We start from the raw sequence: 21,356 nt of genomic DNA, 5'->3' as shown, positions 1-21,356 counted from the left end.
CTCTGAATTCAGCTGACGCCCATGGAGAGAGCATTTAAACCACCCTTAACCAGGGGAAAATCACCCAACCCAGTGGACAGAACTTGAATTCCAGCAGGTCTGGCCACTACTGGCTGAATTTCTCTGAGGACCTAAATAAACTTGAAAGTCAGTCTAGGCCACAAGGACTGCAACTCCTAGATAAGTCCTAGTGTTGTGCCTAGTGTTGACTCAGAGCTATGGACTTGAGGGGCACCTGACTCAGCCAGCACAGCTAAGGAGAGTGCTTGTAATGCCTATCTCCAAACGGTAGCACAGCTCATGGCTGCAAAAGAAATCCCTTCCTTCCACCTGTGGAGAGAAGAGGGAAGAGGAAAAAGGACTTTTGTCTTGCATCTTAGAACCAGCTTAGTCACAGTAGTATAGTCCACTGGTCAGAGTAGTGAGGTCCCTATTTCAGACTCTACCTTCCAGTTGACATTTCCAGACATATGGTGGGCCAAAAGAGAACACTCTGCCTTGAAGGAAAATAATAGTCCTAGCAAGATCTATCACCAGCTGATTGAAGAGACTTGTGCCCTGAATAACCAGCAGCAATAACCAGGTAGTACGCTATAGGCCTTGGGTGAGACTCCTAGACATGTTGGCTTCAGGTGAAACCCCAGCCCATTCCCAGGTCTGGTGGTTATGGTGAGAAACTCCTCTGCTTGAGAAAAGCAGAGGAAAAAGAAAAGAGGACTTTGTCTTGAACCTTAGGTACCAGCTGGACCACAGTGCAGTAAAGTAGCAAGCAGGCTCTTGATGCCCCCAATTCCAGGCCTTGGCTTTTGGATGGAATTTTTGGAACTTCCTTGGACCAGAGGGGAGCCCACTGCCCTTAAGGGTGAGTCCCAGTCTTGGCAGCATTTACTAGAGCTGACTAATAAGCCTTAGCCTTAAGTGAACATCAGTGGTATCCTAGCAGTACTTTTGTGGGCCTGTGGTGGTGGTAGCCATAGTATGAGGCCCTTCTGTCTGTGGTAAAAGAAGAGAAGAATGGGAAGGACTGTGTCTCATGGCAAGGGCCAGATCTGCCACAATAGAATAGAACACCAGGTAGACGTCTAAAGTTTTTGACTCTAGTTCCTGAATCTCAGATAGCATCTCTCGAACTGTCTGGGGCCTAGGGGAAATTGCCATCCTGAAGAAAAGGACACAAGTCTGACTGGCTTCTCTACCTTCTTGTTGTTGAGCAGTTGGATCTTGAGCAAACATAGGCAGTAGCCAGGTAGTCATTACATAAGGCCTTGAATAAGATTCAGTACTGTGCTGGCTTTAGGTCTGACCCAGCAGAGTCCCAGTGTTGGTGCCCACAGGGATGTTTGTGTCACCCCACCCCAAGCCTGAGGCAGCTTAGCACAGAAAGAGAGATTCCATTTGTTTGGGAGAAAGTAAGGGCAAAGAACAAGAGTCTCTGTTGGGTAATCCAGATAATTTGTCCAGATCTTACTCAAGAGCTTCAGGTGCTACATTTCAAGTCTGCAAGACCCACTAGGCTTGGGTTGTCTCCTATTGAAGATACAGCTTACATCACAACACCCAAATCTATTTAAATATGTAGAAAGCCTTCCCAAGAAGGATGGGTACAAGCAACCCCAGACTGCAAAGACACCAATCAATACCTAAGTCTTCAGTGCCAGAAACTGGTGAACATCACAAGGAACAAAATCATGCAGTAAAATGTGACTACACCAGATTAACTAAATAAGATACCAGGGACCAATCCCAGAGAAACAGAGATATATGACCTTTCAGAGAGTAAATTCAAAATAGCTGTTTTGAAGAAACTCAAAGAAATTTCCAATAATGCAGAGAAAGAATTCAGTATTATATATGATAAATTTGAAAAGATATTGGAAATAATTAAAAAGAATAAAGCAGAAATCTTGGAGTTGAAAAATGCAATTGTATACTAAAGAATGTATCAGAGTCTGTTAAAAGCAGAATTGATCAATTAGAAGAAAGAATTAGTGAGCTTGAAGACAGGCTATTTGAAAATACACTATCAGAAGAGACAAAAGAAAAAAAAGAACAGCAATGAATGACGCATGCCTACAATATCTAGAAAATAGCCTTAAAATGGCAAATCTAAGAATTATTAGCCTTAAAAAGGAGGTAGAGAAAGAGATAGGGGTAGAAAGTATGTTCGAAAGGCCTTAAAGCTGAGGTAGAAAAAGTGCTAGGGGTAGAAAGTACATTCAAAATGACAATATCAGATTAGGATATTAATATCTAGAGAAAGATATTAATGTCCAAATACAAAGAGCTTATAGGACAGAAAGCAGATTTAACCCTAAGAAGACTACCACAGGGCATTTAATAAACTCCTAAATGTCAAAGAAAAAAGAAAGAAGCCTAAAAGCACAAGAGAAAATAAACAAATGGCATTCAATATCTCCACTACATCTGGCCACAGACTTTTCTGTGGAACTCTTACAGGTTAGGAGAAAGTGGCATGACATCGATAAATTGCTGAAGGAAAAACTTTATCTTAGAATCAGATAGCGGGTGAAAATATTCTTCAAACATGAAGAAGACATAAAGACCTTTTTAGAAAAAAAAAGAAACCTGAGGGATTTAATCAATATCACACCTATTCTACAAAAGCATGCTAAAGGAGTTCTTCAGTCTGAAAGGAAAAACGTTAGTAAGTAATAAATTATCTGAAAGTACAAAACTCACTGGCTATAATAAGTACACAGAAAAACAGAATATTATAACACTGTAACTGTGGTGTATAAACTATATTTTAAGTGGGAAGACTAAAAGATGCACCAATCAACAACAATAACTAAAAAACTGTTCAAGACATAGAGAGTACAATATGATATAAATAGAAACAACAAAACATTAAAAAGTGGAGGGGTGAAGTTAAAGTGTAGAGTTTTTATTAGTTCTCCTTTTGCTTGTTTGTTTATGCAACCAGTGTTAAGTTACTATCAGCTTAAAATAATGGCCTACAAGTAGTATTTGCAAGCTTCATGGTAATCTCAAAAAGCATGCAATAGATAGATGAAAAAATAAAAAGAAACTAAATCATACCACCCAGCAAAATTACTTTCTCCAAAGGGCAAACAGTTAAGAAGAAAGAGAAGACCGCAAAACAACCACAAAAAAAAAAAATAGTAACAGAACAGCAGGAGTAGGTTCTTACTTATCAATAATAACATTGAAAGGAAATGGTCTAAACTCTCCAATTAAAAGACATAGAGTGGCTGAATGGATTAAAAACACAAGACCCAATAATCTTTTGCCTGCAGGAAACACTCATCACCTATAAAGACACACTTAGACTTAAAATAAAGGAATAGAGAAAAGATATTTTATACCAATTGAAACAAAAAAAAAAGCAGCAGTAGCTATACTTACATCAGATAAAATTGATTTCAAGACAAAAACTGTAAAAATACACAAAAAGGTCATTACGTACTGATAAAGGGTTAACAATTGTAAATATATAATCACCCAATATGGAACACCTGGAGATATAAGGAAAATATTATTGGAACTAATGAAAGAGATAGATTCCAACACAATAATAACTGGAGACTTCAGCATCTCACTTTCAGCATTGAGCAGATCTTCTAGACAGAAATCAGTACACAAAAGTCCCATAATAGCCAAAGCTATTCTAAGCAAAAAGAGAAAAACTGGAGGAAACACATCACCTGACTTCAAATGATAATACAGAGCTGTAGTAGCAAAATGGCATGGCACTGGCTTAAAAATAGACGCATAGCGTGGTGGAATAGAATAGAAAATGCAGGCATAAACTTATACATCTACAGTGAACTCATTTTTTAGAAAGTTGCGAGAGCATACCTTGGAGACAGTCTCTTCAATATAGGGTGTTGGTAAAATTTGATATCCATATGTGGAAGAATGAAACTAAACCTCTATCTCTTGCTGTATACAAAAATCAATTCAAAACTGATTAGAAGACTTAAATCTAAGATCAGAAACTATGAAACTACAAAAGGAAAACATTGGGGAAACTCTTGAGGATATCAGAGTGGGCAAAGATTTCTTGAGTAATACCCCAAAAGCATGGGCAATCAAAGTAAAAATGGACAAATGGGATCACATCAAGTTAAAAATAAAATAAAATAAAACACTTCTGTACAACAAAGGAAACAATCAACAAAGTGAAACGATAATCCACAGAATAGAAGAAAATATTTGCAAACTACCACCCTGACAACTGATTAATAACCAGAATGTATAAAGAATTCAACAAAGAAAAAAAATCCAATAATACAATTTAACAAGGGGCAAAAGATCTGAACAGACATTTCTTAAAAGAAGGCATACAAACAGCACAGGTATATGAAAAGTTGCTCTACATTATTGATCATCATGAAAACTATAAAAAGTTATTATATTACCCTAGTTAAAATGGCTTTTGTCCAAAAGACAGGCAATAACAGATACTGGCAAGGATGTGAAGAAAAGAGAACCTTCATACGCTGTTGGTGAGAATGTAAATCAGTACAATAACTGTGAAGAATAGTTTGGAGGTGCCTCAAAAAACTAAAAATAGAGTTACTATATAATCCAGCAATACAACTAATAGTTATAACAAAAGTATACCCTAATGAGTATTTCAAAGAGATATTCTTACTCCCATGTTTATTGTAATACTTTTCTCTCAACAGCAATAATTTGAAGGCAACTTGTGTCCATCAACAGATAAATGGATAAAAAAATGTGAAACTTATACACAATGGAGTACTATTCAGCCATTAAAAAGAATGAGATCCTGTCATTTGCAACAACATGAATAGAACTGTAGGTCATTATGTTAAAATAACTAAAAGATAATGACTGATTTGTTTATGTAACACAAATGATAAATGCTTTGATGATGGGTACCCCATTTTCTCTGATTTAGTTATTATGCCTTGCATGTCTGTTTAAAAATGTTATATGTAACTCATAAATATATAAACCTACTATGTATCCACAAAAAATAAAAATTAAAAATTAAATTTAAAAAGAAAGAAGATAGGTTTTGTACCATATAGGCATTTATTTAGTTTTTGACTATCTATCTATGCAAAACTCATTGCTACAATGAATCATACATTGAGTCAATCACATACATTTTTTATTATACAAACCACTGATTAAAAGTTTAACATTGTTAGAGAACAACTTTGCAATGAACATAGGATTCTTTTTAGTTGAATTTAAGAAAATTTATATATTTGTTTTAATGTAATACAGAATTGAAATCATTAGGCCTAAGAGTCTACTTCATGAAGAAATTTACCTAAAGTATTCTGTTTTGGCTTAAGCAGTTGGAAAAATATATACCTAGTGAAGCCAAAAGAATGAGGAAGAGACTACAATGTGTGCCTTTCCCTCAATATCCAATTCAGCTCCCATGGTTATTTGTACTCCACTATAGAGGTAGGCAGAAGTTAAAGGAAATGTTTTTATGAAAGATATTTTTAATGAGATGAAATTTACACACAGTTGCATAGATCCCTTATATTATACAGTTCTATGAGTTTTGACAAATGCATAAACTGCACAACCACAGTGAAAATACAGTTCCACAACCCTAAAAATGTCCTATGTGATCCATTTTACATAACCCTCTTGTCACCTCAAGCCACTGGTCAATATTTATGTTTAGTTTTTTTTTTTTGTCCCTATAATTTTGCCTTTTCTAAAATGTCATATAATCTAAATTATACAAAATGAAGGCTTTCTTCATGAAGATCATTTTAATGATAGAAAGAAAAGTAATGTCTTTTACATTCTGGCTTGTTTTCAACTGCACTGAGATGCTTCAATCATGGCAAATATAGCAGATATGATGAAAGATAAGTTGACGTAATCATCGACAGTGGAGACATGGGAGAATCAGTACTGAACAAATGTGAAACACCCTCTAAGGGGTCTCAGTAATACCTAGAGAGACTTTCCAGTGGGCTGAAATCCTGCAGTTGTACAGGTAGGAGATAACAGCTCAGGGAAATTTCCATATTAACATTAACATGACCTTATTTATATTTCTTGGTTGATGAGCCTTGTGATCTTTATGCTACAATAGCATATAAAAATCGGTTAAAATAAATACATAAACACAAAACTCACAAACTAAATATTTTATCAAGTGAAATGTTGAAAATAATGCTGACAATCTGAGAAAGATATAAATATACTGCATTTGTTACAAAACTCAAGATGAAAAAGAGTTTAAAGAAAGAAATCAGGAACTATATGTGGCCACGGACCAGATAGAAATAGATTAGTGGAAGGAAGTTGTTAAGTGAACGATTCTATTCTAAGATGTTGCCATCACACTTCTTTTTTAACCATGGTCATTGGTCAAGTTCATTCTAGTGGATTTAAAGACATTAGATAAATTCAAGGATAAGCTGAGATCATATAGTTATTCACAGTGATGTAAATAGAAAAAGTTTACTCAAAGAAAAAAGCTAGTCAAACTTCCAAAATGCTCAACCACAAAGATTATTTTTCAAATACACTCAACAGCAATATTTTTTTTTCTTAAAGAAACACCATTTAGAATTGAGGTTTTTTAAAGACATTATTGACAAGGATGGTTAATAGCCCAATTTTATTCAGTCATAAATCTTACTCATAATAAGTACTCAATACATATTTGCTGGGTGAATGATGAAACCAATTATTTTTGGTGTTCTTATGAATAGACATTAAATCTGTGAAATAACTATGGTTTTCCACCAAAAGTGTTGGGTTTACTTTAAAATAGAATATCTTAGACTGGATATTAAGATAATTTACCCCAAAGTAGCTACAGATCTAATCTGAAGCACAATGTCTTTTGCTTAGTAAAGCACTGTGATTCTATATATCCCTTTTGAGAGCAAGAGAGGAGGAGGTAAGACTAGAAGGAGAAAGAGGAGGACATGACTTGTGCATTAGGAAATATACATAATTCTGTCACTCAACATGTGTGTTCCCAATGCTCCTTACTCTCCGTCTTTACTGTGACTCCATATAGATTCACTTGCTGCTGATCACATTTAGAGACAAACTTACCCAGCATGCAAAGAGTTTTCAGTGCTGCTTCAACTCTCTTACCAGGGTTCTGAGGGAACTGCAAAAGAGCGTCCTTATAGTGGCAAACAACCTTCCTTCTTTTCAAATTTTATTGCCATTTTATCCATGGATAGATGTTGCTCAGGGATTTATTCTTAGTTGCTTCTGTGTTTGGAATTCAACAATTCAAAAGAACCCCTTCCTCTGGCTTTTCACAAGAATTGAAATCAGTGGAGCATTATACACCAAGTAATTCACAGATCCCGCTCTGCAAAGCCATGTGTTAATGGCCCTAAGCTATGTCACACTTCAGCCAAAGCTCCTTTTGACAAATTTGGGTAGTCTTTAGTGGGTAGAAATAAGAGGGTTTTATTTCCTATCCAAAATGAAGAAATGTGCAACAATGAAAATAAATATTTGACAAGTTCCTGGTAAATAGTAACTTTTTCCAAAAAGTGCATAAAAACAGTCCCAAAACCTTTTAGTATTTTTGAAGCTTCCTTCTCATTCCTAGGCACTTTCACAGGAAACTTAAATGAAAACTCAGTGACACTAACATTCCCTGACTACATTCGTAGTCAGGACAGGAAGAAGGGTGTCCCACTCGCCATCAGTAGGACTGAGACCTTAGGAGTTAAAATCAGATAATTGAATACTTATGCAAGGATAGAGAATATTGTACAATATTCTCAACCAATCTAACACTCATTCATGATAAATCCTCAACCTGACAAAAACATTAAAAACCTACCACTAACATATACTTAATAGTGAAAGTGGAAATGCTGTCCCTTTAAAATTGGGAACAAGGCAAATATGTCAACTCTCAACACTCTTTTTTAATACAATACTGAAGTTGTAGTCACTGAAATAGGGCCAAAAAGAAATAAAAGGCATAACAATTCAAAAGAATGAAATAAAACTATATAGTTACAGATGCCATGATTGTTTATGTAGAAAACCACAAGGAATCTACAAAAATACTTCTAGAACAAGCTAACAGAATATAAAATTATTATTATTATTATTATTATTTAAGATGGACTTTCACTCTTGTCCCCCAGGCTGGAATGCAATGGCGTGATCTCAGCTCACTGCAATCTCCGTCTCCCTAGTTCAAGGGATTCTCCTGCCTCAGCCTCCTGAGTAGCTGGGATTACAGATTCATGCCACCACACCCAGCTAATTTTTGTATTTTTAATAGAAACGGGCTTTCACCATGTTAGCTAGGCTAGTCTCACACTCCTGACTTCAGCTGATCTGCCTGTCTTGGCCTCCCAAAGTTCTGGGATTACAGGGGAGAGCCACGGCACCTGGCCTTCAGAATATAAAATTAATGTGCAAAGTTCAACTGCATTTCTATATACTCATAATGAGCATGGGAAAAACAGCAATTTAAAGCACAATACCATTTACAATTACTCCAAACATAATGAAAAACATAGGTATGCATCTCATGAATTATGTACAGGCTATGTATAATAAAATTATTAAATGCTAATGAATGACATCAAATAAAGCATAAATAGAAGATATAACAAACGTGTTATATAACCAACCTGTTATACTTCTCTATTTAAGTTATCTTTGATGCATGGTTCATAATATCTAAGTTTCATAATATATAACGTTCATAATATCTAAGATTCATGAATTGGGGTACTCAATAAGAAAGATTCTCCTCAAATTAATTTATTTATTTAATTAGCACTTACAAAACTCCCTATAAGAGTTCTTCTAGCCATAGAAAAACATAAAATTTATATGAAAAATTAAAGATACTAGAATAACTCTAATAATCTTGAAATAAGAATAAAATGTAGCAATTGTTTTACTTACTAATTAAGGTCTCCTCTCTAGCTATAATAATAAAGACAGTGTGCTTCTGGAAGAAGAATAAACATAAATATGTATAACAGAATTGAAAACCCAGAAATATATTCTCAACTGATATTTTTATAAAGGTAAACATCAGTTCAATGAAGAAAAGACTGCCTTTTCAATAATGGTGCTGGAACATCCATGTATGAGTCTATGTAGATTAAAAAAAAAATCTTGACCTTTGACTTAAACCTCACAACTTATACAAAAACTGAGAATAGATCATGATCTGAAATGTAAAAACTAAAATCACAAAACTTTTAGAAAAAAAGAAAATCTTCAGGGTTTTTCAGCAAAATTTTTAAAGACAACATAAAAAGCATGATCCATAAAATAAAATCTTAACAAATTGGATCTGATCAAACTTATTTTCTGCTGCACAGAATTATTACAACCTGAAAACACAAGCTACAAATTGGAAAGTAAATTTCAGTCATATATCTGACAAGTGACTAGTATCTAGAATGCATAAAGAATTATCAAGATTCAACACTTAAAAATCCATAGGAAAATAGACAAAAGACATGAACATATATTTCACTATAAAGAATAAATAAATGTTAAATAAGCATATGAAAAGATGTTATTATTACAATTAGCCATCAGTAAAATGCAAATTAAAACCACAATAAACAATTCTTAATAGTACAAACTAATCAGAATGAAGCAAATCAAAAACAGTGACACCAAATTTTATTGACGATAAAGAGAAACTATGTCACTCATACATTGTTGTTGGTAATGCAAATGGTATAACCATTCTAAAAAATAATATGGTAGTTTCTTAAATATATGGTTACCACATGACCTAAATATTACACTGTAACTTATCCCTGAGAAATAGAAATTTATGTGTACACAAAAACTTGTACCTGAATATATATAGCAGCTTTATTTGTAACAGCACAAAACTGTAAACAGCCTATAAGTTCTTCAAGAGGCAAATGGTTAAACACTCTTGTACATCCATACCACAGAACACTGCACAGCAATAAAAAGGAGCAAACTATTCATATACATAGCATGCAAAGACTTCGATGAATCTCCAGGGATTATTTTGAGTGGGAAAAAAAAGCCAATCTGTAAAGATTATATTCCATTTATATACCATATTGAAACGACAAAGTATTAGGAATGGAGAACATAGTAGTAGTTGTCAATGTTTAGTCAGTGTTGGGGTAGGATGGAGGGAGGTGGGTGTGTTTGTAAGAGGGCAGCGGGAAGGATGCTGGAGGTGCTGATACTGTTCAGTCCCTTAACTGTGGCAGTGGATGCACAAACCTAGATAAGATATGTTTATTTGGAATCAATACACACACACACACACACACACACACACACAAATACAAGGAAAGCGAATTGCATGGTGGATTTGTCAATGTAAATATCCTAATTTTTATATTGTACTACAATTTTACAAACTGAAAACATTGTGGACAGGTGTGGTGGATCACACCTGTAATCCCAGCACTTTGGGAAGCTGAGGCAGGTGGATCACTTGAGATTAGGAGTTTGAGAACAGCCTAGTCAATATGGTGAAACTCTGTCTCTACTAAAACACAAAAATTAGCTCAGTGTAGTGGCGCATGCTTGTAATCCCAGCTACTAGGAAAGCTTAGGTGGGGGGATTGCTTGAACCTGGGAGGCAGAGTTTGCAGTGTGTCCAGATCGTGCTACTGCACTCCAGCCTGGGTAACAAAGCCAGACTCCATCTCAAAAATTAAAAAAAAAAAAGTAACGTTGGGGTAAACCAAGTGCAGAGTCTCTCTACATTATTCCTTACAATTAATTTAATATACAATTATATCAGTAAAAATGCCAATTAAACAAGAACACCATAAAAGATGGGAACAATAGAGTTTTGCAACATTGTTTCAAACAAATATTTTTCATTAAGTTATGTAAGAAGTAAATGGAAAAAGAGATAATTAATGTTTCTCAGAAACAAGCAGTGTATTTTCAACCGAAGATACGACTTATCACCTGTGCTCTGACTTACTTTGTCCTTTCAACATAGTAACTGCAAAAATAGTTTACTCCTTTCTGAGAACCTCTGTAATAGTTGGTGGCTCACTATGTCTTCCAGGACAAAGTGTGATCAGATTAAAATTAGGGCCTGTAATCTTTGCCCCAACAATAAATCAACCCATCATATAAATAGACAATTTCCACTTCCCTTATTTCTTCCCCATTTTCTCACATTTTACTTCCTCTCTTTATCTGCAGTAGTAAAACATCTCCATAGTTAAGCCTTCTTTTCTCCTTCAACATACTGGAATCTTTAACCATTAGGGATAGTTTCTGTTAGGGGATATATTGCTTCTTCAAATGTAAATAGTTGAAACGCCTTAGCTTTACTATATCCCCAAAGGAGGGCTTATTAACAACAACAGCATAAAAAAAAAAATAGGATTCAAGAGAAAAGCTTGGAGTCTGGAGTCTCATAATGTTTCAAACAGGAACACTAGGCAAAGCAAAGCAAATAGAATACTTGAAGTCAGTAAGTAGTGTTTTAGTCTGACAGTTTTCTTGATCATTGTTAGAAATAAGTGAGAACTTTGAGAGGCAGTCAAATAACAGAATTTTGAGTTTCAGAGAATGAATAAATTGGCACCTTAAAATATTTTGAGCGATAAAGGATAAACCTACAAAAACTAGGCATTTTCTATATACTGCAGCCTTTATTCAACTTCTTTTCCAAAATAAAGGCAGGCTATTTTTTTTTTAAATACAATTGTCATACACAGCTATCAAATTTTCACATTAATATTTACATAATAATGTTAATTTAATGTGACATAGTACATTTCAAATATTTCTGCAATTTGATAGGAACTTTTAACATTTCAATATCAGATGGCATATTTAAGTACTACATAAAATCAATGTTTAAAATTTGGTTTGCAAAACATTTTGTCTTAGACAATTACTGTATCAGTTCCACTGACACAATTAATAAGTATTGTAATTGGATCCAACTAATTTGGGAAAAAAATGTCTTTAGGTATTTTCATTTCAATTCAAGTGAGACAAATTCAACATACTAGGAATTATCACTACTCTTCTTGTTTGGAGGCAAAATATTATCTTACACAGTACATTTAAAACAAGGCTTACTTTAGATAAGCTTGTTATATTGGGATGAGGAGAAGCAAACATTTAAGAAAACAAATATTTGTAGCAAAGCATAATAAATACTACCTGAAAAAATTTTACTGCTAGTTCTACTTTTTAAAGCAATTAAAAGGTAATTTAGAATTATTATCTAGAATTTGTCAAGGTAAGTAACTTCCAAAATGCTCCTGTTTATCCTCATAGCTGACTATAAGCATTCTAGGCATCAAAGCAGAGTTATCAAACAACTTTAGAATTATCTGCACCTTCAAATTGGGAGGGCCACTCCACTGACATTAAAATTTTCCATAATATCCCAATCAAGCTGTCCTCTACGCTGAACTTGAATAATATGAATAAAAAAGAATTCTGTGTTCCAGGACACGAATTACATTTAGACCAGGACTGATATTAACAATTCAGATATATAATGAGTAAAAATCTGTATGCCTCTGACTTATACTCATCAAATAATATTTTTGTCCCTTGAGGATCATTTCTAAAAAGCTTAATCTTTCTTCTAAATGACACAATGTACTTGAAAACTACTACTTCTCAACTGACTCTTGTAGTCATTAGATTAAAAATCAACTGCTCCTAAAAGTGTGTCTCATATGATATAATATGATTTCAATGCTTTTCACCATCATGAAGATATGCCTCTGAGCAATTAGTCTATAATCCTTTAAAATTATGATGTCCATAAATGAATGCAATATTACAGATGTTATTGCCTTCACACTGAAAGTGGCCCTAAAATGTAATCTAAGAGTGGTCACCTTTTATTTTCATCTATCAGACAGACTCTCAAATTTATATGAACCTCTTCAGTAAATGTGTTGACACCCATATCCACCTAATCAACAAATGCTATTAGTTTTTCCTTCAGATAATTCTAGAATCTGCAGCAATTAGTCTCTATGCTTTAATGGTGGGGCATTGAAGCTCTCATCTTCAATGCCTCATGATTGTGTTCAAACCACAATCATCTGTCACATAGAACATTACAACAAACTCCTAACTGGTATCTCTGTTTCAAATTTTGCCTATCACAGTCTATTCTCTATATGGCCATAAAGTGTCAATGTGGACTTTCAAAAGACGAGGGCAGATCACATCCCTTCTCTGCTCAGTGACTTTTTCCCCACTGAATATGGAATTAGATTTGCCACTGTCACCAAAAGCTCTGTGCGGGTGTACATTTTTGTCTGTTTATTCACTGCTGTATCACCAGTCCTTAGAATGGTGCCAGCAACTTAATAATACTCACAAATAAAAATTAATATAACTCAATAATTAATAATACTCTACAAATAATAGTTACCAAAGTAATACAATCTTTTTCTTTTTTCTTCTTTTTTAAATTTTTGTTGTTTTTTACTTTAAGTTCTGAGGTACATGTGTAGATCTTGCAGGATCATTACATGGGTATACACATGCCATGGTGGTTTTCTGCATCCATGGCCCCATCATCTACATTAGGTATTTCTCCTGTTATCCCTCCCCAATCCCCCTATCCCCTCTTATTCCACCCCTAGGCTTCCCACCCCCAGCAGGCCCTGGTGTGTGATGCTTTCCCTCTGTCCATGTGTTCTCATTATTCAATACCCACTTATGAGTGAGAACATGAGGTATTTGGTTTTTTGTTCTTGTGTCAGTTTGCTGAGAATGATGGTTTCCAGCTTCATCCATGGCCCTGCAAAGGACATGAATTCATCCTTTTTTATGGCTGCATAGCATTCTATGGTGTGTATGTACCACATTTTCTTCATCCAATCTATCATTGACGGGCAATATGAGCAAGCTCCCATTCACAATTGCTACAAAGAGAATAGAATACCTAGGAATATAACCAACAAGGGATGTGAAGGACCTCTTCAAGGAGATCTAAAAACCACTGCTCAAGGAAATCAGAGAGGACACAAACAGATGGAAAAACATTCCATGCTCATGATTAGGAAGAATCAGTATCATGAAAATGGCCATTTTATTTTGCCAAAATTATTTATACATTCAATGCTATCCCCATCAAGCTACCATTGACCTTCTTCACAGAACTGGAAAAAACCACCTTAAACTTCATATGGAACCAAAAACCAGTGTGCATAGCCAAGACAATCCTAAGAAAAAAAAAAGAAATAAAGACCAATGGAACAGAACAGAGGCTTCAGAAGTGGCGCCGCACATCTACAGCCATCTAATCTTTGACAAACCTGACAAAAACAAGCAATGGGAAAAGGATTTCTATTTAATAAATGTTGGGAAAACTGACTAGCCATATGCAGAAAACGAAAACTGGACTCATTCCTAAAACCTTATACAGAAATTAACTCTAGATGGAGTAAATATAATCATAAGACCTAAAACCATAAAAACCCTAGAAGAAAATGTAGGCAGCACCATTTGGGACATAGGCATAGGCAAGGACTTCATGACTAAAACACCAAAAGCATTGGCAACAAAAGCCAAAACAGACAAATGGTATCTATTAAACTTAAGAGCTTATGCACAGCAAAAGAAACTATCATTAGAGTGAACCAGCAACCAACAGAATGGGAAAAATTTTTGCAATCTACCCATCTTACAAAGGGCTAATATCCAGAATCGACAAGTAACGTAAACAAACTTACAAGAATAAAACAACCCCATCAAAAAGTGGACAAAAGATAGGAACATTTTTCAGAAGAAGACATTTATGAGGCCAAGAAACATATGAAAAAAAGATCATCATCACTGGTCACTAGATAAATGCAAATAAAAACCGCATTGAGATAACATCTCAGGCCAGTTAGAATGGCAATCATTAAAAAATCTGGAGAGGATGTGGAGAAATAGGAATCCTTTTATACTGTTGATGGGAGTATGAATAAGTTCAGCCATTGTGGAAGACAGTGTGGCCATTCCTCAAGGATCTAGAAATAGAAATACCATTTGACCCAGCAATCCCATTACTGGATATATACCCAAAGGATTATAAATTGTTCTATTATAAAGACACATGCACACATATGTTCATTGTGGCACTGTTTACAATAGCAAAGACTTGGAATAAAATCTTTTTCATACTTGCTGTTACACATAAATCTAACATAAAGCTATGTTACATTTAATTGTAGAGCATTGTTGAATTTCATCTTAATATAGAATTATGTCTCTAAAAAATCTAAGACAATCAACTTACAATGTTTTGCACTAATTAGATAATAAGCTAATTAGATAATCTCCAAAGACAAATATATTTGCATGGATTATAATAAAAATCAATTGTGAAATATAATGGAAGAACACTTGTTCATAATACTAATGAAAAATATAATAAATCTAACATTGAACTGTAAAATATGGATACCAATATCAAGAGAACTAAATAATTTATTTATGCACAAAACAACTTCCATCAATGAAAAAACATAGCATGTTCTGGGCAAAATATTATATGGCTGTCAATTTCTCCACAATTAATTTATAAATTAAATGAAACTGAAACCATTATGCCAATAAGATGCTCAAGGTAGAGAAGTTGATTGACTTATTTTGGGAGATTATCTTCCAGAGGATTACTTTCTGTTAAGTTTTTGGAAAGAAAAATTAGTATAATGAATTAAGCCAAATAAACCAGTCTAGGCCTACTATATAGCAAGGAATATTTATTGCTTAACCAATAGAAAAAATTAAATCCTTAAAATAATCATTTTAGGATTAATCATCTTTTTATTCTATCATTATCTTCTAGTTCATAATTTTTCAACCAATAAATGCATATTATTTTCATTTGTCCATAGTCAACATATGTGATGATCGTACTCTCTATTACTTCCTTTAATCAGTCAATATTTATTATCTGCATAATAAATTGTAGTCCATATCATTGGGAAGATGTTAATATTTATGATCATCTTTTATAAGACTCCTTATTATAAATTTTTCTTCAAATTAACACTTATTTAGCTTATTTCTGAATACTTCTGAGGGCAAAATTTAAAACATGGGTTTTCCTCTACATATCCCTGTCACATTTTTGATACTGCTTTAAAATACCATATGTTTTGGAAGCATGCACATACACAATGACCTAATCATTAAGTCATCTATTTTCTATTTATCCATATTGCTCATAAACATTTTATAAAAAGTAGCCACAAATCCCTGACTAGCATTCAGACATGGTTTTTATTTTTACCATGTTCTAATCTAATAATATATAAATTGAATAACATATAAATTGTATAACATATTGAGGCAGTTAGTATAAAATGTCTTGTTTTTGCTAATTCACATGGGATACAGTTATCACTGACCCATTTTTCATGTTATCCTAAGCATCCATTTAATGATGTTTTCTAAACTCTTCTCATATATTGACTTCAAGTTCAATAGCCTGTGATTTTCAGTATTGAAATTCATTTTCTGGTTATTCAGTTTGGTTTATTGCTCATCTTCTGGAACTTCTCCCAGTCCCCATATCCCTCCAAAGCCATTGGCAGTGCTTCATGAATCTTATTTAAATGTACTCACAGGGCTCTGAGATATAACTGCTAACTTTACTTGATTAATCTCTGTTTTAATTATTTCATCTCTGCTTTTATATTCTTCTTTCATGACTTTCTGAATGTATCCTTTAAGTTTATGTTATGGTTACACCACTTTACAGATGCCATCAAAATTAGCATTTCTTTAAGAGTTCATTTACAGTCTCATAGTAAGTTTTTATAGCATTAATTCTATTTAAAAATCTCTTCAGAGGAATTAATCAGTTTTACCAGTAAAGGTGCAACTTAGGCATCTGGGAATGCCAAATTAATGAAATCTATCTCATTAAGGAATTTGGCCATTCCTTTATTTTTGCCCCACATTAGACTATTCTGTGGCTTGCGTAATGACCTTAAGAATGAAATATAAAATATGGCTTTGGCCGGGTGCGGTGGCCCAAGCCTGTAATCCCAGCACTCTGGGAGGCTGAGGCAGGTGGATCACAAGGTCAACAGATCGAGACCATCCTGGTCAACATGGTGAAATCCCGTCTCTACTAAAAATACAAAAAAAATTAGCTGGGCATGGTGGCGCGTGCCTGTAATTCCAGCTACTCAGGAGGCTGAGGCAGGAGAATTGCCTGAACCCAGGAGGCAGAGGTTGCGGTGAGCCGAGATAGCGCCATTGCACTCCAGCCTGGGTAACAAGAGTAAAACTCCGTCTCAAAAAAAAAAATAAATAAATAAATATATGGTTTTGTCTTTTCTGCATTCATATCACAGTTCTTCTAGAGCTTTATAGTACCCTACATATAGTGAGCATGTATGTACTATACAACATGGTAAGGGTATATATATTGTAAATTTGATTTTTCAATACTAGAATCCAGACCAAAATTTAATTAAGGCATTTCAGTTTCTAATAACAAAAGAGAGAAGTAAATTTAACTGAAAGGAAGATTAGTAAAAGTTCAATAAACAAACTAGCCTATGTGTAATAAAATGTGATATTGTGCATTATCAAATTAGCAAAAGTATTTTTTCTTATTCTTTTCTGTTCTATTTTTGATGAGAATTTAAAATGCAGGTATATGCACCATATAATTTACATTGCTTATAGAAGAGTTAATGGTGTATTTGTTTATGCATGTAAAAATAGTTTAGCAATATATATGAAAAGCTTAAATATTAATTTAATGATGTAATCAGAAATATGTATCTATGTATGATTACAATCATCATTCTTTTTAATAGCTAAAATTGTGATTAACTGGATGCTTAAGGATATTGAACTTCGTAATATAATTTTTGTTTTCTAAACAGTGTTTCATGAGTTTTTAGTAATGGTAAAAATACATTATGATATCAAATGAAAACCAAAGATAAGAAAATGCTAAATCATATATATGTGTGTGTATATATATATACACATAGATATATATATAGAGAGAGAGAGAATGACATAACTGAAATACAGAAGGAGGAAAAATCAAAACTATAGCAATGGCTATTTCTATATTGTCAAATGATGAGGAATTTTTATTCTTCAACACTTTCTGAATTTTCTAAATTTCTAGTTTGTTCTTTCTCAAAAGTTATGTGTGTCTTTTATCATTTAAATATATTGGGAAAGAACACAACTCTGGAAAAGAAACAACAGAATAATGATAATTCAATGTGCAGAATTTTTTTAACTAATAAAATTTTATTTTATATCATATTTACAGGCATAATAATTTAAATCTTTAAATAAAAACTCTAGCTCTATATATTTCTACATACTCACCAAAAATAGTTTCAGCACGAAAACATCACTCACCCAGATTTTAGATCTCATTTGAATCCTAACCCCACAAAGCAGCTGTGATTTCACTCCATCACTCCAATAATGAACTGAGAACGTGAAAACACAAGATTGATGTGTTTGTTTAAAGAGATCTAATATGTCATGCTTGGCTAATGCTGCTCAACTTCATTAATGATAAAGAGAAGAGAATGCTAGTAATGAAGCTTCTATTGCACATACTTCAGTGATCGAAAGTGACATGAGAAGCACAGCATTTGCTATTCTCTTCAGATTCAATCTTCTGAACCATGTTGCTCTGGACAAGTCATCTTTTAATCATTTATACAGCAACCGAGCAACTTGATGCTTCAATAGTAGAACCCAGCTCAAAATTTAATTAAGGCATTCCAAGTTCAAATAACTGAAAGAAGATGTAGACCTAATCAAAAAGAAAGAAGGAAGAGAGGGAAGGATGAAAGAATGAGGGGACAAAGCGATAGAGGAAGGGAATGGGAATGAGCCTAAGAATGCCATTGGGTGATAGCTAACAGAACTAGACTATCCAAGCAACAATATTTATTTTCAGATATTATCTTGCCACCTGTATTTCTTGTCCTTTCTAAATTCCCCAAACCATAGCCACAATAAGAAAAGTATAATTTTGTCAAATACATGTGTTTTACCTGCACACAATATGTATGTTTGGTAGCAACATAACTTTGTAGGAACCCACTTATTTCCTCTCTGATGTCAACTTCAAACCATTAGGCATCAATTTGCCAAGTATTTCCAATTTTCCCTAAAAGACTGGCTTTTCCAAACTGCAGTGAATGTGAAATTCTCACCCATATGCTATAACATGGAAGATAATATTTATTCTTATTTTTGCTTTAATGCTACAGCATCTTTCCTCATTACAGAGCATGCTGAAAATATGCCTCCTTACCAACACTGAATTATCAAGTCATTAGTTCATGTGTGCTAGTTTTTTAGCCTTTTAATGAGAGGTTGGTGGCATATCTAATACATGTGATATATTAGTGCTGTAGTGGGCTTTCTTTCCTGAGATGCCCTTGCTTGCCTCAATATTTTTCTTAGCGCTTTCTACCTTGATAAATTTGGATAAACATCTGAGAAACAAATCCAAAACACCCTGAATTTCCATGATCAAAGGGAAGTCGGCCAGTCCTGAGGAGTCCCAGGATCAGGTATTTGTTTGGCATTAATGTATTAAATATCCATTAAACAAACTGTGAGCTAGGCTTTCCAATTTCCTTTCTAAAGAACAGAATTTAGGCACAGATGTTCACCTGGCCCCATGAGTTATATTCCCCTACATGGAATAGGGTAGCTCTCTGTTAGCTTTGTTCATTGGTTTCTCATCATACTCTATTTTGCATTTACTAATTCCCAGGCTTTTAGTTATTTCTTACTATTGTCATTGCACCTTGTTCACCAACCCTAATGATTTACTTTTATTCTTATCTATAAATGCCTTCAATATTTGCAGAAATGTTCAAATGATTCACACAAGCTCTGTCTTCCTTCTAGCTGCAGAAATGCATTTGACTATAATCGAAATAGGAGACTGATAGTTTTCAAGTGAGCCATTTTTATGGGCTTTGTTACTTGTTTTTAAGCAGAGGAGGAAAAAAGCCTTACCTAAATTTTCTAAGTCATGAACCCATCTTTTCTTCCCTTAATCCCTCAACACAGTGGGATTAGTGTATATCTGAAAAGACTATGAGCAGAGCTGCTATCTCAGCAAGTTTCCACTGGCACCTCCCTGCAAGTATCCAATTCTTGTTGCAAACTATGAAAAACTTGAGATTAGCCACTGGCAAACCATTATGAACAATTGCATATTCTCCTACTGCAACCATAAAGAACTAAGGCATTACTTTATTGTGATAAAACTGTAATAAACCTTTCAGAAAAATTAAATTGGAGAAAACAATAAAAACATAAAGAAAGAAAACAAGCTTGACTATACGACTTGAGACTGGATACTGAGAATACCTCTGAAGAAAATTCTTTATGCAATTACAATAAGTTGACATATATTATACTCTTCATTGTTAACCTTCATAATCAAAGTATGCAATAATCCTTTACAAACCTTTCAGTTGGAATTCAGGATAATTTCAAGACAGTGTTTTAATGTTGGAAATAGGTTTAAAATCCAAAATTGTCTAGAAAAAATAAAAGAGAAATTTTAATTGCTTATTTATGAATGCAAGAAAATGAATTACTTAGAAATAAATGTATTCTACATTTATAATATTCTATTACATCTCACCTAATTTATTCAAAGATACTTTCCCTTTTATGACTATAATATTGGTTTATTGAACTGTTATTAGGTGTCATTATCCTCAGAACCCAATGTTCTTTATTTCATGTAATCTTCACAGCAACTCTATTAAGTAAATGTCACCTTTTTGTAGATGGCTGATAGAGGTTAAGCAATGTTTTCATGGTCACACTGTTAGTAAATAGTCCAACTGGAATTTATACCCATGCCATCTATCTGCATACCACCACCATTTTATATGACTTCCCCATTATCTTACAACCATATAATATGCTACATATTTTCATTATTTTACTTAAAAAGAGAAAAAAACTCTGTTTGAAATGTTACTACGTTGATAATCACAATGATCTGGTTCCGTAGGGCTCTTGTAACAAATCACCTTGAGAAGCCGCTTACTTCTTAGTTTGATAAAATATCATTGGCATCCGATTGTAGCAGGGATAGACACCAAAAATAAGGCACCATTGAAGTCTGTCTTATGTATGCTTCAAGAATTACAAGATATCAAACTCTTTCTCAAAGAAATGGTAAAGGATTCCAGTGTTATTAATTAACTAACAGGACACTCTTAAACAAGAACAACAAAGGCAAAGGTTGCACCAAACTCAGAGAGGAAGTGGCTAGGACAGGTATTTCGTAATAGTGTATACTCACTGGAAGGTGAGCTGGATGCAGTGATTGACAGGATGTAACTGAGGTGACTAGGTGACCAATGTTATTGCTACTTTTCTCT

The sequence above is a fragment of the Callithrix jacchus genome, chromosome 2 (assembly GCF_049354715.1).
Source record: "Callithrix jacchus isolate 240 chromosome 2, calJac240_pri, whole genome shotgun sequence".
Taxonomy (NCBI): Eukaryota; Metazoa; Chordata; class Mammalia; order Primates; family Cebidae; genus Callithrix; species Callithrix jacchus.
This window is presented reverse-complemented; position numbering follows the sequence as displayed.